This window comes from Hyla sarda, unplaced genomic scaffold (genome assembly GCF_029499605.1).
Source record: "Hyla sarda isolate aHylSar1 unplaced genomic scaffold, aHylSar1.hap1 scaffold_1429, whole genome shotgun sequence".
NCBI classification, from domain to species: domain Eukaryota; kingdom Metazoa; phylum Chordata; class Amphibia; order Anura; family Hylidae; genus Hyla; species Hyla sarda.
In genome coordinates this window covers 58,200-77,541 of record NW_026608059.1, presented here as the reverse complement: position 1 = coordinate 77,541, position 19,342 = coordinate 58,200, and the positions used below count along the sequence as shown (strand labels likewise).

General features: G+C 44.3%; 8 non-coding genes across 8 annotated transcripts; all 8 read right to left on the bottom strand.

The window, feature by feature from the left end:
* Window positions 1-845: 845 nt before the first annotated feature.
* On the bottom strand, window positions 846-1,036 carry LOC130307529 (U2 spliceosomal RNA). Its single transcript, XR_008856702.1, has one exon. It is a non-coding gene; the product is annotated as a U2 spliceosomal RNA (small nuclear RNA).
* Window positions 1,037-3,121: 2,085 nt separating this feature from the next.
* Window positions 3,122-3,312, bottom strand: LOC130307536 (U2 spliceosomal RNA). The gene has a single exon (XR_008856709.1). It is a non-coding gene; the product is annotated as a U2 spliceosomal RNA (small nuclear RNA).
* Window positions 3,313-5,403: 2,091 nt separating this feature from the next.
* LOC130307528 (U2 spliceosomal RNA) lies at window positions 5,404-5,594 on the bottom strand. Its single transcript, XR_008856701.1, has one exon. It is a non-coding gene; the product is annotated as a U2 spliceosomal RNA (small nuclear RNA).
* Window positions 5,595-7,683: 2,089 nt separating this feature from the next.
* LOC130307527 (U2 spliceosomal RNA) lies at window positions 7,684-7,874 on the bottom strand. Its single transcript, XR_008856700.1, has one exon. It is a non-coding gene; the product is annotated as a U2 spliceosomal RNA (small nuclear RNA).
* A 2,093-nt stretch (window positions 7,875-9,967) lies between these two features.
* LOC130307525 (U2 spliceosomal RNA) lies at window positions 9,968-10,158 on the bottom strand. Its single transcript, XR_008856698.1, has one exon. It is a non-coding gene; the product is annotated as a U2 spliceosomal RNA (small nuclear RNA).
* Window positions 10,159-12,251: 2,093 nt separating this feature from the next.
* LOC130307524 (U2 spliceosomal RNA) lies at window positions 12,252-12,442 on the bottom strand. The gene has a single exon (XR_008856697.1). It is a non-coding gene; the product is annotated as a U2 spliceosomal RNA (small nuclear RNA).
* A 2,083-nt stretch (window positions 12,443-14,525) lies between these two features.
* On the bottom strand, window positions 14,526-14,716 carry LOC130307523 (U2 spliceosomal RNA). The gene has a single exon (XR_008856696.1). It is a non-coding gene; the product is annotated as a U2 spliceosomal RNA (small nuclear RNA).
* A 2,089-nt stretch (window positions 14,717-16,805) lies between these two features.
* On the bottom strand, window positions 16,806-16,997 carry LOC130307538 (U2 spliceosomal RNA). The gene has a single exon (XR_008856711.1). It is a non-coding gene; the product is annotated as a U2 spliceosomal RNA (small nuclear RNA).
* Window positions 16,998-19,342: the final 2,345 nt, after the last annotated feature.

Below are 19,342 nucleotides of genomic sequence, written 5' to 3'. Positions count from 1 at the left end.
TATACATAGGTGCTGAATACATAAAAAGCGACTGTTCAGCGACAGACAAGTCGCATCGGCTGAAAGTAGGCCAGAATGTCAGTCCATGTTGGAGCAGGTTTAGATACAGTCTAAAGCATAGATCTCAAAGTCTGTGCACAGAATTTAGCAAGGGCCTCGCACCTTCTGATGCATCAGGTAGGTGCACTATAGCATAGCCTAACCCTCTGTACTTTGGTCTATATTGATGCGGGACATAGACAGCCAGCTGATGACCAATCCATTAGTGCAATGGATGGCTGGAAGCATTTGTCTTTGCCTTTGCAATACCACAGAAGCAATGCATGGTCAATGTACAGCAATGACACACCTGTGTGAACAGCCAGGAGACCCCCCCATGTTATGTTACATAGTTACATAGTTAGTACGGTCGAAAAAAGACATATGTCCATCAAGTTCAACCAGGGAATTAAGGGGTAGGGGTGTGGCGCGATATTGGGGAAGGGATGAGATTTTATATTTCTTCATAAGCATTAATCTTATTTTGTCAATTAGGAACATTCAGCACCCACCCGCTATCAAGGCAGCTGCCTATCATGTCATGCCCTACCTGCACAGGTGTGCTGGCTACTCAAATGATCCAATTAAGGAGGCCATTTAGTCAGCAGCAGCAGAAGTCCTGTGCCTGGACGCTCCAACAGCGGCCAGACACAAGCAGAAGCAGCAGAAGCAGCAGCAGCACCACCTTTTGTTTTTTGGCTGCAGCAGCAGCAGCAGCAGCAGCAAGGCCCACAGGGCTGGCTAGCTGGCTAGCCAGCAAGCAGGTAGCAATGAAAGTAGGAATCTTTCTTTTTAACCCTGTAAGGGGGTGGTGCACTGTACCCGAAGATACTGCCATATCGGGTCAATGCATAGGGCGACGGAAGCAAGCTTCGAAATCGGCCCCCGTTCTCAAAAATCCATTTAATATATGGTCCCCAGATAGGGGACGTATCAGATATTAAACTGATAAGAACAGATACTACACTTGATCTTAGCCAAAAGGCCGAGAAGCGATAACCGTGAAAGGGGCGGGCCCAACAAGGTCCCCTTCATGGGCACTATCACTGCTTGCTGTCAGGGAGGCTGCCAGACAATTTTCCATGCACACTCTGGGCTGGGGGGCAGTCAACCACCAGTACACACAGCAGAACCTAAACCCATACCATTATTGCTAAGCAGCAAGACAGGGGCCCATTGCACTCCCACGGGGCCTTTTTAAATGCAATCCATAACCCGGATTTGCCAGGAACCCTTCTTACTCCTCCTACTTGCATGTGACACTGGGCTTAGGATCTGCATAGGAAACACACACACAAGCACACACCTACCTTTGTTGCCTGCAGATGCCTCCTTGGCTGTCCCCAAACGGTATCAAACCAACACCCACGGGAAGCTGTAAGCATAGAGGACATGCCTGCACCCCATTGGACTTACCTGTGTGGGTTAAATCCGGGTTATTTGACAACCTATGGCGGTGATGGTTCTGCTCAGGCAGAGCAGTGCTGATGCTCCTCATAAAGCTGTCGCTGCTGTGAAGGTTCTAGGTGACATCACAATCCCTATGGTTACATACACAACAAAGCTGGGTTGTTGTTGTTTACACTCTGCAAGGCCTGTGGAAGTGAGTGACATCATAGCACTGTAGTTCTGAGGGTTCTAGATGGATGCAACAATCTCCTGTTGCTTCTATGAAGGCCATAATAGACGACATCACCAAACAGCTCCATAGTCACATACACAGCAAAGGAGAGATGTTGTTTACACCTAGTGATGTCAGTGGTATTGAGTGACATCACAGCACAGTGCTAAGGCTCCTGGGCCTGGACACAGCAGCGGCTGCAATATCTCAACGGAGAATACGTTTATATATATGTGTGTGTGTGCGCGTATATATATATATATATATATATATATATATATATATATATTTCTCCGCCGAAATCACTTTTAAACCCATTTCCACCTTTTTTTCCCTTCTCTTCCTCTTACTTTTTTTTCACGTTTTTTTACGTTTTTCTCCTTTTCGCCTCTTTTCTGGGCGTATTATTCTTCTTTTTCTTCTTTTTTTTCGTCTAATGCATACCCCATCAGTGCAGCAATGCTTATTCAATACCGCCAGCAGATGGAGACACTGGGGGATAATTTTCTAAGGATTTATACTGATTTTTCCTGTCTGAATTTGTCGCACAGAAAGTTGCAGGCCAAATATGTGTGACATTTCTGCGACTTTAGCTTCTAGAGCATTTTTACAACATTATACATAGGTGCTGAATACATAAAAAGCGACTGTTCAGCGACAGACAAGTCGCATCGGCTGAAAGTAGGCCAGAATGTCAGTCCATGTTGGAGCAGGTTTAGATACAGTCTAAAGCATAGATCTCAAAGTCTGTGCACAGAATTTAGCAAGGGCCTCGCACCTTCTGATGCATCAGGTAGGTGCACTATAGCATAGCCTAACCCTCTGTACTTTGGTCTATATTGATGCGGGACATAGACAGCCAGCTGATGACCAATCCATTAGTGCAATGGATGGCTGGAAGCATTTGTCTTTGCCTTTGCAATACCACAGAAGCAATGCATGGTCAATGTACAGCAATGACACACCTGTGTGAACAGCCAGGAGACCCCCCCATGTTATGTTACATAGTTACATAGTTAGTACGGTCGAAAAAAGACATATGTCCATCAAGTTCAACCAGGGAATTAAGGGGTAGGGGTGTGGCGCGATATTGGGGAAGGGATGAGATTTTATATTTCTTCATAAGCATTAATCTTATTTTGTCAATTAGGAACATTCAGCACCCACCCGCTATCAAGGCAGCTGCCTATCATGTCATGCCCTACCTGCACAGGTGTGCTGGCTACTCAAATGATCCAATTAAGGAGGCCATTTAGTCAGCAGCAGCAGAAGTCCTGTGCCTGGACGCTCCAACAGCGGCCAGACACAAGCAGAAGCAGCAGAAGCAGCAGCAGCACCACCTTTTGTTTTTTGGCTGCAGCAGCAGCAGCAGCAGCAGCAAGGCCCACAGGGCTGGCTAGCTGGCTAGCCAGCAAGCAGGTAGCAATGAAAGTAGGAATCTTTCTTTTTAACCCTGTAAGGGGGTGGTGCACTGTACCCGAAGATACCTCCATATCGGGTCAATGCATAGGGCGACGGAAGCAAGCTTCGAAATCGGCCCCCGTTCTCAAAAATCCATTTAATATATGGTCCCCAGATAGGGGACGTATCAGATATTAAACTGATAAGAACAGATACTACACTTGATCTTAGCCAAAAGGCCGAGAAGCGATAACCGTGAAAGGGGCGGGCCCAACAAGGTCCCCTTCATGGGCACTATCACTGCTTGCTGTCAGGGAGGCTGCCAGACAATTTTCCATGCACACTCTGGGCTGGGGGGCAGTCAACCACCAGTACACACAGCAGAACCTAAACCCATACCATTATTGCTAAGCAGCAAGACAGGGGCCCATTGCACTCCCACGGGGCCTTTTTAAATGCAATCCATAACCCGGATTTGCCAGGAACCCTTCTTACTCCTCCTACTTGCATGTGACACTGGGCTTAGGATCTGCATAGGAAACACACACACAAGCACACACCTACCTTTGTTGCCTGCAGATGCCTCCTTGGCTGTCCCCAAACGGTATCAAACCAACACCCACGGGAAGCTGTAAGCATAGAGGACATGCCTGCACCCCATTGGACTTACCTGTGTGGGTTAAATCCGGGTTATTTGACAACCTATGGCGGTGATGGTTCTGCTCAGGCAGAGCAGTGCTGATGCTCCTCATAAAGCTGTCGCTGCTGTGAAGGTTCTAGGTGACATCACAATCCCTATGGTTACATACACGACAAAGCTGGGTTGTTGTTGTTTACACTCTGCAAGGCCTGTGGAAGTGAGTGACATCATAGCACTGTAGTTCTGAGGGTTCTAGATGGATGCAACAATCTCCTGTTGCTTCTATGAAGGCCATAATAGACGACATCACCAAACAGCTCCATAGTCACATACACAGCAAAGGAGAGATGTTGTTTACACCTAGTGATGTCAGTGGTATTGAGTGACATCACAGCACAGTGCTAAGGCTCCTGGGCCTGGACACAGCAGCGGCTGCAATATCTCAACGGAGAATACGTTTATATATATGTGTGTGTGTGCGCGTATATATATATATATATATATATATATATATATATATATATATATATTTCTCCGCCGAAATCACTTTTAAACCCATTTCCACCTTTTTTTCCCTTCTCTTCCTCTTACTTTTTTTTCACGTTTTTTTACGTTTTTCTCCTTTTCGCCTCTTTTCTGGGCGTATTATTCTTCTTTTTCTTCTTTTTTTTCGTCTAATGCATACCCCATCAGTGCAGCAATGCTTATTCAATACCGCCAGCAGATGGAGACACTGGGGGATAATTTTCTAAGGATTTATACTGATTTTTCCTGTCTGAATTTGTCGCACAGAAAGTTGCAGGCCAAATATGTGTGACATTTCTGCGACTTTAGCTTCTAGAGCATTTTTACAACATTATACATAGGTGCTGAATACATAAAAAGCGACTGTTCAGCGACAGACAAGTCGCATCGGCTGAAAGTAGGCCAGAATGTCAGTCCATGTTGGAGCAGGTTTAGATACAGTCTAAAGCATAGATCTCAAAGTCTGTGCACAGAATTTAGCAAGGGCCTCGCACCTTCTGATGCATCAGGTAGGTGCACTATAGCATAGCCTAACCCTCTGTACTTTGGTCTATATTGATGCGGGACATAGACAGCCAGCTGATGACCAATCCATTAGTGCAATGGATGGCTGGAAGCATTTGTCTTTGCCTTTGCAATACCACAGAAGCAATGCATGGTCAATGTACAGCAATGACACACCTGTGTGAACAGCCAGGAGACCCCCCCATGTTATGTTACATAGTTACATAGTTAGTACGGTCGAAAAAAGACATATGTCCATCAAGTTCAACCAGGGAATTAAGGGGTAGGGGTGTGGCGCGATATTGGGGAAGGGATGAGATTTTATATTTCTTCATAAGCATTAATCTTATTTTGTCAATTAGGAACATTCAGCACCCACCCGCTATCAAGGCAGCTGCCTATCATGTCATGCCCTACCTGCACAGGTGTGCTGGCTACTCAAATGATCCAATTAAGGAGGCCATTTAGTCAGCAGCAGCAGAAGTCCTGTGCCTGGACGCTCCAACAGCGGCCAGACACAAGCAGAAGCAGCAGAAGCAGCAGCAGCACCACCTTTTGTTTTTTGGCTGCAGCAGCAGCAGCAGCAGCAGCAAGGCCCACAGGGCTGGCTAGCTGGCTAGCCAGCAAGCAGGTAGCAATGAAAGTAGGAATCTTTCTTTTTAACCCTGTAAGGGGGTGGTGCACTGTACCCGAAGATACTGCCATATCGGGTCAATGCATAGGGCGACGGAAGCAAGCTTCGAAATCGGCCCCCGTTCTCAAAAATCCATTTAATATATGGTCCCCAGATAGGGGACGTATCAGATATTAAACTGATAAGAACAGATACTACACTTGATCTTAGCCAAAAGGCCGAGAAGCGATAACCGTGAAAGGGGCGGGCCCAACAAGGTCCCCTTCATGGGCACTATCACTGCTTGCTGTCAGGGAGGCTGCCAGACAATTTTCCATGCACACTCTGGGCTGGGGGGCAGTCAACCACCAGTACACACAGCAGAACCTAAACCCATACCATTATTGCTAAGCAGCAAGACAGGGGCCCATTGCACTCCCACGGGGCCTTTTTAAATGCAATCCATAACCCGGATTTGCCAGGAACCCTTCTTACTCCTCCTACTTGCATGTGACACTGGGCTTAGGATCTGCATAGGAAACACACACACAAGCACACACCTACCTTTGTTGCCTGCAGATGCCTCCTTGGCTGTCCCCAAACGGTATCAAACCAACACCCACGGGAAGCTGTAAGCATAGAGGACATGCCTGCACCCCATTGGACTTACCTGTGTGGGTTAAATCCGGGTTATTTGACAACCTATGGCGGTGATGGTTCTGCTCAGGCAGAGCAGTGCTGATGCTCCTCATAAAGCTGTCGCTGCTGTGAAGGTTCTAGGTGACATCACAATCCCTATGGTTACATACACGACAAAGCTGGGTTGTTGTTGTTTACACTCTGCAAGGCCTGTGGAAGTGAGTGACATCATAGCACTGTAGTTCTGAGGGTTCTAGATGGATGCAACAATCTCCTGTTGCTTCTATGAAGGCCATAATAGACGACATCACCAAACAGCTCCATAGTCACATACACAGCAAAGGAGAGATGTTGTTTACACCTAGTGATGTCAGTGGTATTGAGTGACATCACAGCACAGTGCTAAGGCTCCTGGGCCTGGACACAGCAGCGGCTGCAATATCTCAACGGAGAATACGTTTATATATATGTGTGTGTGTGCGCGTATATATATATATATATATATATATATATATATATATATATATATTTCTCCGCCGAAATCACTTTTAAACCCATTTCCACCTTTTTTTCCCTTCTCTTCCTCTTACTTTTTTTTCACGTTTTTTTACGTTTTTCTCCTTTTCGCCTCTTTTCTGGGCGTATTATTCTTCTTTTTCTTCTTTTTTTTCGTCTAATGCATACCCCATCAGTGCAGCAATGCTTATTCAATACCGCCAGCAGATGGAGACACTGGGGGATAATTTTCTAAGGATTTATACTGATTTTTCCTGTCTGAATTTGTCGCACAGAAAGTTGCAGGCCAAATATGTGTGACATTTCTGCGACTTTAGCTTCTAGAGCATTTTTACAACATTATACATAGGTGCTGAATACATAAAAAGCGACTGTTCAGCGACAGACAAGTCGCATCGGCTGAAAGTAGGCCAGAATGTCAGTCCATGTTGGAGCAGGTTTAGATACAGTCTAAAGCATAGATCTCAAAGTCTGTGCACAGAATTTAGCAAGGGCCTCGCACCTTCTGATGCATCAGGTAGGTGCACTATAGCATAGCCTAACCCTCTGTACTTTGGTCTATATTGATGCGGGACATAGACAGCCAGCTGATGACCAATCCATTAGTGCAATGGATGGCTGGAAGCATTTGTCTTTGCCTTTGCAATACCACAGAAGCAATGCATGGTCAATGTACAGCAATGACACACCTGTGTGAACAGCCAGGAGACCCCCCCATGTTATGTTACATAGTTACATAGTTAGTACGGTCGAAAAAAGACATATGTCCATCAAGTTCAACCAGGGAATTAAGGGGTAGGGGTGTGGCGCGATATTGGGGAAGGGATGAGATTTTATATTTCTTCATAAGCATTAATCTTATTTTGTCAATTAGGAACATTCAGCACCCACCCGCTATCAAGGCAGCTGCCTATCATGTCATGCCCTACCTGCACAGGTGTGCTGGCTACTCAAATGATCCAATTAAGGAGGCCATTTAGTCAGCAGCAGCAGAAGTCCTGTGCCTGGACGCTCCAACAGCGGCCAGACACAAGCAGAAGCAGCAGAAGCAGCAGCAGCACCACCTTTTGTTTTTTGGCTGCAGCAGCAGCAGCAGCAGCAGCAAGGCCCACAGGGCTGGCTAGCTGGCTAGCCAGCAAGCAGGTAGCAATGAAAGTAGGAATCTTTCTTTTTAACCCTGTAAGGGGGTGGTGCACTGTACCCGAAGATACTGCCATATCGGGTCAATGCATAGGGCGACGGAAGCAAGCTTCGAAATCGGCCCCCGTTCTCAAAAATCCATTTAATATATGGTCCCCAGATAGGGGACGTATCAGATATTAAACTGATAAGAACAGATACTACACTTGATCTTAGCCAAAAGGCCGAGAAGCGATAACCGTGAAAGGGGCGGGCCCAACAAGGTCCCCTTCATGGGCACTATCACTGCTTGCTGTCAGGGAGGCTGCCAGACAATTTTCCATGCACACTCTGGGCTGGGGGGCAGTCAACCACCAGTACACACAGCAGAACCTAAACCCATACCATTATTGCTAAGCAGCAAGACAGGGGCCCATTGCACTCCCACGGGGCCTTTTTAAATGCAATCCATAACCCGGATTTGCCAGGAACCCTTCTTACTCCTCCTACTTGCATGTGACACTGGGCTTAGGATCTGCATAGGAAACACACACACAAGCACACACCTACCTTTGTTGCCTGCAGATGCCTCCTTGGCTGTCCCCAAACGGTATCAAACCAACACCCACGGGAAGCTGTAAGCATAGAGGACATGCCTGCACCCCATTGGACTTACCTGTGTGGGTTAAATCCGGGTTATTTGACAACCTATGGCGGTGATGGTTCTGCTCAGGCAGAGCAGTGCTGATGCTCCTCATAAAGCTGTCGCTGCTGTGAAGGTTCTAGGTGACATCACAATCCCTATGGTTACATACACGACAAAGCTGGGTTGTTGTTGTTTACACTCTGCAAGGCCTGTGGAAGTGAGTGACATCATAGCACTGTAGTTCTGAGGGTTCTAGATGGATGCAACAATCTCCTGTTGCTTCTATGAAGGCCATAATAGACGACATCACCAAACAGCTCCATAGTCACATACACAGCAAAGGAGAGATGTTGTTTACACCTAGTGATGTCAGTGGTATTGAGTGACATCACAGCACAGTGCTAAGGCTCCTGGGCCTGGACACAGCAGCGGCTGCAATATCTCAACGGAGAATACGTTTATATATATGTGTGTGTGTGCGCGTATATATATATATATATATATATATATATATATATATATATATATATATTTCTCCGCCGAAATCACTTTTAAACCCATTTCCACCTTTTTTTCCCTTCTCTTCCTCTTACTTTTTTTTCACGTTTTTTTACGTTTTTCTCCTTTTCGCCTCTTTTCTGGGCGTATTATTCTTCTTTTTCTTCTTTTTTTTCGTCTAATGCATACCCCATCAGTGCAGCAATGCTTATTCAATACCGCCAGCAGATGGAGACACTGGGGGATAATTTTCTAAGGATTTATACTGATTTTTCCTGTCTGAATTTGTCGCACAGAAAGTTGCAGGCCAAATATGTGTGACATTTCTGCGACTTTAGCTTCTAGAGCATTTTTACAACATTATACATAGGTGCTGAATACATAAAAAGCGACTGTTCAGCGACAGACAAGTCGCATCGGCTGAAAGTAGGCCAGAATGTCAGTCCATGTTGGAGCAGGTTTAGATACAGTCTAAAGCATAGATCTCAAAGTCTGTGCACAGAATTTAGCAAGGGCCTCGCACCTTCTGATGCATCAGGTAGGTGCACTATAGCATAGCCTAACCCTCTGTACTTTGGTCTATATTGATGCGGGACATAGACAGCCAGCTGATGACCAATCCATTAGTGCAATGGATGGCTGGAAGCATTTGTCTTTGCCTTTGCAATACCACAGAAGCAATGCATGGTCAATGTACAGCAATGACACACCTGTGTGAACAGCCAGGAGACCCCCCCATGTTATGTTACATAGTTACATAGTTAGTACGGTCGAAAAAAGACATATGTCCATCAAGTTCAACCAGGGAATTAAGGGGTAGGGGTGTGGCGCGATATTGGGGAAGGGATGAGATTTTATATTTCTTCATAAGCATTAATCTTATTTTGTCAATTAGGAACATTCAGCACCCACCCGCTATCAAGGCAGCTGCCTATCATGTCATGCCCTACCTGCACAGGTGTGCTGGCTACTCAAATGATCCAATTAAGGAGGCCATTTAGTCAGCAGCAGCAGAAGTCCTGTGCCTGGACGCTCCAACAGCGGCCAGACACAAGCAGAAGCAGCAGAAGCAGCAGCAGCACCACCTTTTGTTTTTTGGCTGCAGCAGCAGCAGCAGCAGCAGCAAGGCCCACAGGGCTGGCTAGCTGGCTAGCCAGCAAGCAGGTAGCAATGAAAGTAGGAATCTTTCTTTTTAACCCTGTAAGGGGGTGGTGCACTGTACCCGAAGATACTGCCATATCGGGTCAATGCATAGGGCGACGGAAGCAAGCTTCGAAATCGGCCCCCGTTCTCAAAAATCCATTTAATATATGGTCCCCAGATAGGGGACGTATCAGATATTAAACTGATAAGAACAGATACTACACTTGATCTTAGCCAAAAGGCCGAGAAGCGATAACCGTGAAAGGGGCGGGCCCAACAAGGTCCCCTTCATGGGCACTATCACTGCTTGCTGTCAGGGAGGCTGCCAGACAATTTTCCATGCACACTCTGGGCTGGGGGGCAGTCAACCACCAGTACACACAGCAGAACCTAAACCCATACCATTATTGCTAAGCAGCAAGACAGGGGCCCATTGCACTCCCACGGGGCCTTTTTAAATGCAATCCATAACCCGGATTTGCCAGGAACCCTTCTTACTCCTCCTACTTGCATGTGACACTGGGCTTAGGATCTGCATAGGAAACACACACACAAGCACACACCTACCTTTGTTGCCTGCAGATGCCTCCTTGGCTGTCCCCAAACGGTATCAAACCAACACCCACGGGAAGCTGTAAGCATAGAGGACATGCCTGCACCCCATTGGACTTACCTGTGTGGGTTAAATCCGGGTTATTTGACAACCTATGGCGGTGATGGTTCTGCTCAGGCAGAGCAGTGCTGATGCTCCTCATAAAGCTGTCGCTGCTGTGAAGGTTCTAGGTGACATCACAATCCCTATGGTTACATACACGACAAAGCTGGGTTGTTGTTGTTTACACTCTGCAAGGCCTGTGGAAGTGAGTGACATCATAGCACTGTAGTTCTGAGGGTTCAAGATGGATGCAACAATCTCCTGTTGCTTCTATGAAGGCCGTAATAGACGACATCACCAAACAGCTCCATAGTCACATACACAGCAAAGGAGAGATGTTGTTTACACCTAGTGATGTCAGTGGTATTGAGTGACATCACAGCACAGTGCTAAGGCTCCTGGGCCTGGACACAGCAGCGGCTGCAATATCTCAACGGAGAATACGTTTATATATATGTGTGTGTGTGCGCGTATATATATATATATATATATATATATATATATATATATATATATATATTTCTCCGCCGAAATCACTTTTAAACCCATTTCCACCTTTTTTTCCCTTCTCTTCCTCTTACTTTTTTTTCACGTTTTTTTACGTTTTTCTCCTTTTCGCCTCTTTTCTGGGCGTATTATTCTTCTTTTTCTTCTTTTTTTTCGTCTAATGCATACCCCATCAGTGCAGCAATGCTTATTCAATACCGCCAGCAGATGGAGACACTGGGGGATAATTTTCTAAGGATTTATACTGATTTTTCCTGTCTGAATTTGTCGCACAGAAAGTTGCAGGCCAAATATGTGTGACATTTCTGCGACTTTAGCTTCTAGAGCATTTTTACAACATTATACATAGGTGCTGAATACATAAAAAGCGACTGTTCAGCGACAGACAAGTCGCATCGGCTGAAAGTAGGCCAGAATGTCAGTCCATGTTGGAGCAGGTTTAGATACAGTCTAAAGCATAGATCTCAAAGTCTGTGCACAGAATTTAGCAAGGGCCTCGCACCTTCTGATGCATCAGGTAGGTGCACTATAGCATAGCCTAACCCTCTGTACTTTGGTCTATATTGATGCGGGACATAGACAGCCAGCTGATGACCAATCCATTAGTGCAATGGATGGCTGGAAGCATTTGTCTTTGCCTTTGCAATACCACAGAAGCAATGCATGGTCAATGTACAGCAATGACACACCTGTGTGAACAGCCAGGAGACCCCCCCATGTTATGTTACATAGTTACATAGTTAGTACGGTCGAAAAAAGACATATGTCCATCAAGTTCAACCAGGGAATTAAGGGGTAGGGGTGTGGCGCGATATTGGGGAAGGGATGAGATTTTATATTTCTTCATAAGCATTAATCTTATTTTGTCAATTAGGAACATTCAGCACCCACCCGCTATCAAGGCAGCTGCCTATCATGTCATGCCCTACCTGCACAGGTGTGCTGGCTACTCAAATGATCCAATTAAGGAGGCCATTTAGTCAGCAGCAGCAGAAGTCCTGTGCCTGGACGCTCCAACAGCGGCCAGACACAAGCAGAAGCAGCAGAAGCAGCAGCAGCACCACCTTTTGTTTTTTGGCTGCAGCAGCAGCAGCAGCAGCAGCAAGGCCCACAGGGCTGGCTAGCTGGCTAGCCAGCAAGCAGGTAGCAATGAAAGTAGGAATCTTTCTTTTTAACCCTGTAAGGGGGTGGTGCACTGTACCCGAAGATACTGCCATATCGGGTCAATGCATAGGGCGACGGAAGCAAGCTTCGAAATCGGCCCCCGTTCTCAAAAATCCATTTAATATATGGTCCCCAGATAGGGGACGTATCAGATATTAAACTGATAAGAACAGATACTACACTTGATCTTAGCCAAAAGGCCGAGAAGCGATAACCGTGAAAGGGGCGGGCCCAACAAGGTCCCCTTCATGGGCACTATCACTGCTTGCTGTCAGGGAGGCTGCCAGACAATTTTCCATGCACACTCTGGGCTGGGGGGCAGTCAACCACCAGTACACACAGCAGAACCTAAACCCATACCATTATTGCTAAGCAGCAAGACAGGGGCCCATTGCACTCCCACGGGGCCTTTTTAAATGCAATCCATAACCCGGATTTGCCAGGAACCCTTCTTACTCCTCCTACTTGCATGTGACACTGGGCTTAGGATCTGCATAGGAAACACACACACAAGCACACACCTACCTTTGTTGCCTGCAGATGCCTCCTTGGCTGTCCCCAAACGGTATCAAACCAACACCCACGGGAAGCTGTAAGCATAGAGGACATGCCTGCACCCCATTGGACTTACCTGTGTGGGTTAAATCCGGGTTATTTGACAACCTATGGCGGTGATGGTTCTGCTCAGGCAGAGCAGTGCTGATGCTCCTCATAAAGCTGTCGCTGCTGTGAAGGTTCTAGGTGACATCACAATCCCTATGGTTACATACACGACAAAGCTGGGTTGTTGTTGTTTACACTCTGCAAGGCCTGTGGAAGTGAGTGACATCATAGCACTGTAGTTCTGAGGGTTCTAGATGGATGCAACAATCTCCTGTTGCTTCTATGAAGGCCATAATAGACGACATCACCAAACAGCTCCATAGTCACATACACAGCAAAGGAGAGATGTTGTTTACACCTAGTGATGTCAGTGGTATTGAGTGACATCACAGCACAGTGCTAAGGCTCCTGGGCCTGGACACAGCAGCGGCTGCAATATCTCAACGGAGAATACGTTTATATATATGTGTGTGTGTGCGCGTATATATATATATATATATATATATATATATATATATATTTCTCCGCCGAAATCACTTTTAAACCCATTTCCACCTTTTTTTCCCTTCTCTTCCTCTTACTTTTTTTTCACGTTTTTTTACGTTTTTCTCCTTTTCGCCTCTTTTCTGGGCGTATTATTCTTCTTTTTCTTCTTTTTTTTCGTCTAATGCATACCCCATCAGTGCAGCAATGCTTATTCAATACCGCCAGCAGATGGAGACACTGGGGGATAATTTTCTAAGGATTTATACTGATTTTTCCTGTCTGAATTTGTCGCACAGAAAGTTGCAGGCCAAATATGTGTGACATTTCTGCGACTTTAGCTTCTAGAGCATTTTTACAACATTATACATAGGTGCTGAATACATAAAAAGCGACTGTTCAGCGACAGACAAGTCGCATCGGCTGAAAGTAGGCCAGAATGTCAGTCCATGTTGGAGCAGGTTTAGATACAGTCTAAAGCATAGATCTCAAAGTCTGTGCACAGAATTTAGCAAGGGCCTCGCACCTTCTGATGCATCAGGTAGGTGCACTATAGCATAGCCTAACCCTCTGTACTTTGGTCTATATTGATGCGGGACATAGACAGCCAGCTGATGACCAATCCATTAGTGCAATGGATGGCTGGAAGCATTTGTCTTTGCCTTTGCAATACCACAGAAGCAATGCATGGTCAATGTACAGCAATGACACACCTGTGTGAACAGCCAGGAGACCCCCCCATGTTATGTTACATAGTTACATAGTTAGTACGGTCGAAAAAAGACATATGTCCATCAAGTTCAACCAGGGAATTAAGGGGTAGGGGTGTGGCGCGATATTGGGGAAGGGATGAGATTTTATATTTCTTCATAAGCATTAATCTTATTTTGTCAATTAGGAACATTCAGCACCCACCCGCTATCAAGGCAGCTGCCTATCATGTCATGCCCTACCTGCACAGGTGTGCTGGCTACTCAAATGATCCAATTAAGGAGGCCATTTAGTCAGCAGCAGCAGAAGTCCTGTGCCTGGACGCTCCAACAGCGGCCAGACACAAGCAGAAGCAGCAGAAGCAGCAGCAGCACCACCTTTTGTTTTTTGGCTGCAGCAGCAGCAGCAGCAGCAGCAAGGCCCACAGGGCTGGCTAGCTGGCTAGCCAGCAAGCAGGTAGCAATGAAAGTAGGAATCTTTCTTTTTAACCCTGTAAGGGGGTGGTGCACTGTACCCGAAGATACTGCCATATCGGGTCAATGCATAGGGCGACGGAAGCAAGCTTCGAAATCGGCCCCCGTTCTCAAAAATCCATTTAATATATGGTCCCCAGATAGGGGACGTATCAGATATTAAACTGATAAGAACAGATACTACACTTGATCTTAGCCAAAAGGCCGAGAAGCGATAACCGTGAAAGGGGCGGGCCCAACAAGGTCCCCTTCATGGGCACTATCACTGCTTGCTGTCAGGGAGGCTGCCAGACAATTTTCCATGCACACTCTGGGCTGGGGGGCAGTCAACCACCAGTACACACAGCAGAACCTAAACCCATACCATTATTGCTAAGCAGCAAGACAGGGGCCCATTGCACTCCCACGGGGCCTTTTTAAATGCAATCCATAACCCGGATTTGCCAGGAACCCTTCTTACTCCTCCTACTTGCATGTGACACTGGGCTTAGGATCTGCATAGGAAACACACACACAAGCACACACCTACCTTTGTTGCCTGCAGATGCCTCCTTGGCTGTCCCCAAACGGTATCAAACCAACACCCACGGGAAGCTGTAAGCATAGAGGACATGCCTGCACCCCATTGGACTTACCTGTGTGGGTTAAATCCGGGTTATTTGACAACCTATGGCGGTGATGGTTCTGCTCAGGCAGAGCAGTGCTGATGCTCCTCATAAAGCTGTCGCTGCTGTGAAGGTTCTAGGTGACATCACAATCCCTATGGTTACATACACAACAAAGCTGGGTTGTTGTTGTTTACACTCTGCAAGGCCTGTGGAAGTGAGTGACATCATAGCACTGTAGTTCTGAGGGTTCTAGATGGATGCAACAATCTCCTGTTGCTTCTATGAAGGCCATAATAGACGACATCACCAAACAGCTCCATAGTCACATACACAGCAAAGGAGAGATGTTGTTTACACCTAGTGATGTCAGTGGTATTGAGTGACATCACAGCACAGTGCTAAGGCTCCTGGGCCTGGACACAGCAGCGGCTGCAATATCTCAACGGAGAATACGTTTATATATATGTGTGTGTGTGCGCATATATATATATATATATATATATATATATATATATATATATATATTTCTCCGCCGAAATCACTTTTAAACCCATTTCCACCTTTTTTTCCCTTCTCTTCCTCTTACTTTTTTTTCACGTTTTTTTACGTTTTTCTCCTTTTCGCCTCTTTTCTGGGCGTATTATTCTTCTTTTTCTTCTTTTTTTTCGTCTAATGCATACCCCATCAGTGCAGCAATGCTTATTCAATACCGCCAGCAGATGGAGACACTGGGGGATAATTTTCTAAGGATTTATACTGATTTTTCCTGTCTGAATTTGTCGCACAGAAAGTTGCAGGCCAAATATGTGTGACATTTCTGCGACTTTAGCTTCTAGAGCATTTTTACAACATTATACATAGGTGCTGAATACATAAAAAGCGACTGTTCAGCGACAGACAAGTCGCATCGGCTGAAAGTAGGCCAGAATGTCAGTCCATGTTGGAGCAGGTTTAGATACAGTCTAAAGCATAGATCTCAAAGTCTGTGCACAGAATTTAGCAAGGGCCTCGCACCTTCTGATGCATCAGGTAGGTGCACTATAGCATAGCCTAACCCTCTGTACTTTGGTCTATATTGATGCGGGACATAGACAGCCAGCTGATGACCAATCCATTAGTGCAATGGATGGCTGGAAGCATTTGTCTTTGCCTTTGCAATACCACAGAAGCAATGCATGGTCAATGTACAGCAATGACACACCTGTGTGAACAGCCAGGAGACCCCCCCATGTTATGTTACATAGTTACATAGTTAGTACGGTCGAAAAAAGACATATGTCCATCAAGTTCAACCAGGGAATTAAGGGGTAGGGGTGTGGCGCGATATTGGGGAAGGGATGAGATTTTATATTTCTTCATAAGCATTAATCTTATTTTGTCAATTAGGAACATTCAGCACCCACCCGCTATCAAGGCAGCTGCCTATCATGTCATGCCCTACCTGCACAGGTGTGCTGGCTACTCAAATGATCCAATTAAGGAGGCCATTTAGTCAGCAGCAGCAGAAGTCCTGTGCCTGGACGCTCCAACAGCGGCCAGACACAAGCAGAAGCAGCAGAAGCAGCAGCAGCACCACCTTTTGTTTTTTGGCTGCAGCAGCAGCAGCAGCAGCAGCAAGGCCCACAGGGCTGGCTAGCTGGCTAGCCAGCAAGCAGGTAGCAATGAAAGTAGGAATCTTTCTTTTTAACCCTGTAAGGGGGTGGTGCACTGTACCCGAAGATACTGCCATATCGGGTCAATGCATAGGGCGACGGAAGCAAGCTTCGAAATCGGCCCCCGTTCTCAAAAATCCATTTAATATATGGTCCCCAGATAGGGGACGTATCAGATATTAAACTGATAAGAACAGATTTTTTACATTTTTATTGAAAAAACTCAAAAACTTAAATACATCACAAGAAATTTTTACAATATATCAAATACTGTTTTCCATAAATGTAAATTCCACATAGCTAATGCTTTTTTCTGCCCATATCTCTTTTTATCAATTAAATAGTACAAGTAAACTTCACTGTATATCATCTTCAAACATTCTTTTTCACAAATAAAATCTCTTTTGAAGACAAGGATATTACGAACTTTCCATAATACATTTTTTGTACAGTTGATAAAAATCCACAAAATTCTCTCTTTTTCTTTCGTAACTCCATCACTTTTGCCATATAAAACAACTTCATGATTTAAAACTTTTAGACCTGTTAGGAATTTCAATAAAGAACCAATTAGTCTAAAAACCTTTTGTGCAAAATAACAATTCCAGAAAAGGTGCAAAACAGTTTCATCTATATTGCAATTTTCCCGGGGACAGACACATACAGCATTTAGACCTCTTCTATATTGGAAAAATCTTACCGGAAGACACTCATGGATAATCATCCATGCTAAATCCTTGTGCTCATTAAAAAGATATGGCTCATTTACCTTTTTCCATATTTGTACACACCTATTATAAGAAAAATTAGAGACCATACATATTTCTTCTTGCAAATTTAACTGTACTTCTATCTTGCGAGCATCCCTCAAGGTTAACAAGTCAAAGTCTTTAAGGTTATACATACGTATAATTTTTTCTAAGATGGCATAATGTTTAGGCGGAGTTAAAAGTACAGGAGAAGATAATGATAAAAACACCCATTTTCTTCTTCTAAAAATATGTCCCGCAGAGTACTTTAAAAAACAGGACCATACACTTTTCATAAAAAGTCCCCTAAAACACCAACTAAAAAACCTTAAGTATAAAAATTTTCTAATACAGGGAACCTGTTTTCCTCCATTTTTTTGTGACTTATACATAATATCTCTTTTTAATTTTTCTGCTTTAGAACTCCATAGAAACTCAAAGAGAATCCTCTGAAGTTGCCTAGACATAAGTTCATTAGGAGGATAAATCATATTTAAATAGAGCATAATGGGTATAAGCATAGCCTTAATCACCAAAATTTTACCTTCTAAAGATAATTTCCTAAGGGACCAAAAGTCTACCTTCTTCTTTACCTTTTCTTTTACCATTAGCCAACTTTCCTCACCATTGTTATTTTTATCATAGATGACTCCAAGGATTTTTATTTTTTCTGACTGTAATTTTAGGTTTGGTATTTGCACGTTTTCCCATTTACCTATATAAAAACAGTCACATTTAGATAAATTAAGTTTAAAAGCAGAAGCTTTACAAAAGAAATCAGTAACATCCACAACTCTTTGTAAAGAGAAGGAACTTTCACAAAAAACATTAATATCATCCATATAGCCACACACTTTAAGGGTGGCACTATTACCTCCAGGAACTGGCACTCCTTTTATTATTTTATCATTCCTTATTAAGTTTAACAGAGGTTCTATTGCACATATGAACAGTATAGGAGACAGAGGGCAGCCTTGCTTTACCCCTGATGATAAATTAATAAAATCCGTAAGGAAACCATTTATTAAAATCCTGCTAAAAGAACCTTTATATAAGAGAGCAATTTGCTTAATAAATATGTTAGGAAAACCCATGCGTTGTAAAACCATCCATAAAAAACAATGTGATACTCTATCGAACGCTTTATGAAAATCTAGAGATAGAATGGCTAGATTTTGATTCCGCTCTTGCTGATACCATATGACGTCCCTAATAGCATTTAAAGGTTCAGCTACACTCCTTCCTGGGACACCACATACCTGATCCACATGGATGACCTTGTACAAAAACGGCTTCATTCTGTTAACAAAAATTTTTGACATAATCTTATAATCAACATTAAGAAGCGTAATTGGTCTCCAATTTTCTAAGCTGTTCCTATCCCCCTTTTTGGGGATCAGAGACACTATACCACTCCTCCAAGATAAAGGTAGAACATCAGAATTAAAAGCCTCCTTAAAAATATTAAGCAAATCATCTTTAAAAATTTCCCAAAAGGTTTTATAAAACTCTACAGGAAGTCCATCCGAACCTGGTGTTTTACCTGTGGATAAACTTTTAGCAGCAATTTCTAATTCTTGGCATCTTACTTCTGTGCAAAGTGCATCTTGGTCCTCCTTACTTAAACCACAATCTAAAGTGCTTAGGAGAAAATTAGCAGCAGATATATCAATGGGTTTCTCATTAAACAGATCTTGATAAAAGGATTTAGCTTTGGATAACATTCCTACATTAGTAGTTTCATCCTCAATGTTAATCATTAACTTTTTTGTTTCCATTACCTTTTTAAAAAAGAATCTTGTACACTTTTCATCCTTCTCTTTACATTCAACT